The sequence below is a fragment of the Phaseolus vulgaris genome, chromosome 9, assembly GCF_000499845.2.
Source record: "Phaseolus vulgaris cultivar G19833 chromosome 9, P. vulgaris v2.0, whole genome shotgun sequence".
Taxonomy (NCBI): Eukaryota; Viridiplantae; Streptophyta; class Magnoliopsida; order Fabales; family Fabaceae; genus Phaseolus; species Phaseolus vulgaris.
In genome coordinates this window covers 11,747,014-11,753,013 of record NC_023751.2, presented here as the reverse complement: position 1 = coordinate 11,753,013, position 6,000 = coordinate 11,747,014, and positions in this window count along the sequence as shown.

The following is a 6,000-nucleotide window of genomic DNA, read 5'->3' as shown; positions in this document are numbered from 1 at the left end:
TGTTAACGACTTATCCATTTCTGAAAAAAAAAAACTATTTTCATACTAGAACAATAATGTCACTGTAGCACGGATAGCAGGGAGATGACATGCAATGAAATAACATGTAAAATTCTCAAGAAAATACAGACTATTCAAATTTAAGTTGGAATCGGTACAAGTCTAATTTACACCAACAAATATTTTTTTTTAAAAAATTTACATTTTAAAATCAATTTGGGTCACATTTGGCCGAAAAGTTTTGAAATAAAGTGAATATTATTTACACGCTCAAGAAGTTTAAGACTTCAATTATTTATGGTAAAAAAATTAAGTCAAATATTCAAAGGCCTTCCGTGAATATAGTAAAATAAAATATGCCAGCCGGCAGCTTAAAATTAATGTCAGTATTATCTGTAATAGTTAATATAATATGAATATAATTGTCTTCTATAAAATTATATTTGTAGTACCTATAAAAAAATAAAACGTGGCATTGACGACAATGATGCTGAACTTAATGCACTTAAACAATTTTTAGAGTTTAAATACTATAGATTAAAAGAAAGTCTCCTGAAACAACTAAACAAAACTAACTACTTTAATAATATAATAATATATATTAGTACTTTAAATTAAAATATTAATATTTTGGGTAGTGTAATAAATAAAATGGATATCGATTATTTGACAACTAAAACTAATACACGGTGCGTGAGAACACAAAACTGTCACCTAGATCGTAAAATAATAAAAAATTAGATGATGGACTTCGGTACTTGTTTGGGTTAATTCTCTATCTAACACTTTTTTAACACTTTTTTTTTTTTATTTCCTTATCTAACACTTTTTTATTTTTTATTTTCCTATCTAGCACCATTTCAAAAATAAATAAATAAATAATAAATTATTATTTTTTGATAATTTTAATTTTAAATGCATTAAAAAATAAGTATTTTTAATGTTTAAAATAATTAAAAATATAATTAATAAATAAAAAAATTAGTTTTTACAAAATAAAAATAAAAAAGTAATAAATTAAAAATGTTTAGTTTAAAATTATTTTTTTAAGAATGAAGAAAATAAGAAATTAAACCCTACAACAACATAAAAGTTGAATCTATAAACATAAATTAGTATTTATTTTTATTATTGATGACGTAATCAAGTTAATTTCAAGTAAGAAATACAGGACATAATTATAAAAGAATCAAAGTCAATTAGTATTAATTAATAGTGGACACACAAATAATATTGAAGTGTCTACCCTAAATGAAAAATCCTAAAAAAAAAACTAATGCAAATGCTCACTTAATGCTTAAAAATGAGAAGAAAAAAATGCAAAAAATAAATAAGTATAGAAAATAAAAACAACAATAATAAAATAAAAACAAAAAACAAAAATAAATAAACAATGGCAAAAAAAAAAAAAAACTAAAAACATATAAGATGTAAAATAAAGGCAAAACAAAATAAGATAAATATATAAGATATAAAAAAAAATTCAAACAAGATAAATATAAGAGATATAAGACGATACTAAATAAGTAAATGTTGATCATAAAAAGAAAAATAAATGAAAAATGATCATTCATTTAATATTTTTTTCAATGGTACATTAAATAGTTTGTGCGAAATGAAACATATTTAATGACGAGAAGTGCATAATTCAATAATGTTGGGACATGTTCTTTTTGTGTGTCCTGGTGCTTGACAATATGAACATTTTTTTGTTCAATTATGTTGTTCTTTTATATCCATATCATTCATTATTCGACTTGACTTAGGTCGCCCCTTTGAGGTTATTTTTATGTCGAGACTTGGGCATAGTATTTGACCAGTGTATGCAGACCAATACTCTTCATTTCTGAGTTTCATCAAATAGCCTTTCGTAACATGAAAGATCTGTTGCAATGTTGCTGTTTTTATTTTCTATATTTGTTTATTTTTACATTTTTCTTCTTCTCATTTTTAAGCATTAAGTGTAGCAATTGCATTAGTTTTTTTTAGGATTTTGCATTTAAGGTAGATAGACACTTCAATATTATTTGTGCGTTCAATATTAATTAATACTAATTGACTTTGATTTTTTTATAATTATGTTATGTATTTTTTACTTGAAATTAACATGATTACATCATCAATAATAATAAAAATAAATACTAATTTATGTTTATAGATTGAACTTTTATGTTGATGTAGAGTTTAATTTTTTATTTTATTCATTCTTAAAAAAAATTAAACTAAACATTTTTAATTTATTACTTTTTTATTTTTATTTTGTAAAAACTCATTTCTTTATTCATTAATTATATTTCTAACTATTTTAAACATTAAAAATACTTATTTTTTAATATATTCAAAATTAAAATTATCAAAAAACTAATATTTTATTATTTTATTTATTTATTTTTTAAATGGTGCTAGATAGGGAAATAAAAAATAAAAAGGTGCTAGATAGGGAAATAAAAACAAAAGGGTGCTAGATAGGGAAATAAAAACAAAAAAGTGTTAGATAGGGAAATAAAAGTGTAAATAGTGCTAGATAGGGAATTGAGCTAGTTACTTATTTGGTAAATTTAAAAAATTTAGTTTGTGAAAGGATAGGTTTTTCGAAGGAGCAAAGGTGTGATTTTAAGGGATTTTGATTTTTTTTCGATTGGACATTTGGAGGGGTTTAACTTGTATTTTGCAGTGAGATTTTGAGTGGTTTTTCTTGTGTTTTTAATTGGGCGTTTTACGAAGGGAAAAGGGAAAAGGAAGCAAAGGTCAATTTTGAGGGATTTTTGCTGATTTTTCAATTGGGTGTTTTGGAGAGGTATTTTGAGAGTTTTTACTTGTGTTTTCGATTGAACGTTTTGCAAAGGGAAAAGGAATCAAAAGTGCGATTTTGAGAAGATTTGCAAAGGGAAAAGTGAGTGCAAATAAATACAAAATTTATAAATGATGTGATTGATCTAAATATAAAAAGATTAAAAATTAAATATTTAATTTCATAATTTACTTAAATTCCCTTCAATATATTTTGTAAATATAAATTTTGAAACACAATATATTCACCCACCCACCACACTCATTCATATACCCACAATACAAAACACATTCACCACACACATTATATATATTTATGTCAAATTGTAAAAATATGGATGTAGTCACAATAAAATGTCATTAGTAATACATTAATATGATATGAATTTTTAGTATTGAAATAATTTAATGTGAAAGTTAAAAATTATTATAAAAATTAACGAAAACACAGGCGCGGGTTGCGTCTGTGTAATCCGCATTTTTCTCTTTTACTCAATTTTCACTATAATAAAAATTTAATATACATACATAAATAATTTTGGATAAATCGAAATTGAAAAACAAAAAAATAACATGTAAAAGAAAAATGATGAATTGATCAAACAATCTTTTTTTTTTCTTCTCCGATTTGAGTCTTTCTTCTTCTTCAAGTTTTTTATCTTCTTCCATTGGTAGTTTTGGGATTGGAGAGTGTGATGATGTTCACGTTAAGGTTAGGATTCATTTGATGGTAGATACAAAAGAATGGTTTTACCAAAGAATATAGTTGCTTGAAATAAAGTGAAAAGAGTAATTGAAAATGTAGGTTTTGAGATTTGGTGTGGAAACTTGTAAGAGTATGCTCTCTATCTCTTCCTATTATTGCCTTAACCCCCTGTTTGCTTCCATGAATGTACTGTTCAAGAGGAAGGATGTGAGAGGATATCCATGGTTTGGATCAAGGGATGTGCAGGGAAGTGAAAGAGGATATACATGTGAACAGTAAATATCCTCTCCCCTCAAAGGCTCTGTTTGCTTCCATAGATGTACTGTTCACAAGGAAAGAAGTGAGAGGATATCACTGGTTTGGATCCAAGGTTTTGCAGGGAAGAGGAGGAGAGGATATACCTGTGAACAGTAGTAAATATCCTCTCCCCTCAAAATGAACAGATTTAGAGGGAAAGCCACATTAGCATGTGCTATTTACGAATTTACCCTCATTCATCTACAAGGATTTTTAATATTAAAACATAGTATTTTATTTATTTATATAAGATGTGATTTTTTTTCTTCTAATTTTATAGTATATATTTAATATTTAAAGAAATTATTTAAAATTCTTTTTTTTATTTAATTTGTTGTTGCATTTATATTAATATATTTTTCATAATTATTATATTTATGAGTTTGTAATTTATTTGATAATAGTTTTTTATGAAATTATTTTATATTATTAATTACATTATATTTTTTTAGTATTTTTTTTTGTTTTTTTATTATTATATGACTTTTAATAATAAAAAATATTATCTTTTATTTATATAAGATCTAATTTTTATTTTTTTTTATTTTCAAATTTTATAATGCAGGTTCAATATTTTAAGAAATTATTTGAAGTTTTATATTTTTATTTAATTTGTTGCATACATTTTTTTTCTAATTATAATTTTTAAATTATATATATTTATATTTAATATATATATATATATATTCTAATTTTAATTTTTAAATCTACGAAATATGTGAAAGTTGTTTACTTCTAAACAAAAATAACTCATTTCATTATTAAAAAAATTTAATAGACATGGATAAATTTGTAAAGTTACATTTAACCATTTAAAAAAAAAGTAAAACTCCCTCACAACCATCATATCACTCACAAACTCCCATAAACTTTCCTCACACATCCACTCTAACATACCCCAGTCCAAACAACCTCACTTTCTTCGCACTTTCTTCTCACATCCTCTCCCTCAAATCCTCACACATCCACTCCCCAATCCAAACACACACAAAATGAAGAGATGTAGAAGGAAGGCCATGTCAGCATCCCTTATTTCCAAATTTACCCTCATTTGAATGTATCACAATGCTTCATTGGAATGTATTAGTATTTTAAAAAATTTATTGTACAATGTTTAAAAAAAAAATAAAAAATAAAAAATATATATATATATATATATAATATTTAAAATGAAGAAACAAATCATAATAAATTTTAAGGAAGTTTTAAGTTTGTTTATTATTTTATAAAATATTATAAATCAGTGTAAAAAAAATATAGTTAAATAAAATATTTCATTTATATATTAGTTATTAGAGTAGATCAGGTGATACCTATTTTTCAAGTTCTAATAAGATATTTTATTAAATGTGGTTGAATTTAGTTTTTTTTAAAGAAAAAAATATACTATATCTAATTAAAATTGAAAATATTACCTGGGTTGGATCATGGTCATCACCAAAAGGTTATACTAAACATTTTTCATTTTATTTTATACTAAATATTTAATTTGTTTAATACAAAAAAATCCCTAAAAACAATCCATCACTTAAAATAATTTTATTCTAACTTAAATTATTCATTAGAAACTGAAAATATAATTAATATATTTTCACGTATTTTTACATAATTTATTAATAAAAACTACACTTTATTATAAATATTAGTTATTAAATAAATTTAACTAACACAAATATTTAATAAAACAAAATAATAATAATTAATTATTGAACTATATCGGATTATACTACTAATACGTTTTTATCCTTATTTTTTATGAAATCCTTTTCTATGGTTAATTAAGTTATATTTTTGTTATGTTGTATTTTTTAGATTGCTTTATTGTGAAGTGTTTTAATATTAAAAAATAGTAATTTTTTATTTATATAAGATGTGATTTATTTTTTAATTTTATAGTATATGTTTAATATTTAAAGAAATTATTTAAAATTCTGTTTTTATTTTTTTGTTATGTTTATATTAATATATTTCTATATATAGTTATTATGTTTATGAGTTATAATTTATTTTATTATAATTTTTTATGAAAATTTTTTCTATTGTTAATTGCGTTATATTTTTGTTGTTGTAGTATTTTTTATTTTTCATTTCTAGAGGGTTTTTAATATTAAAAAATAATATCTTTTTATTTATATAAGATTTGATTTATTTTTCAATTTTATTACTTGAAGTTCTGTTTTTATTTAATTTGTTGAATACATATTTTT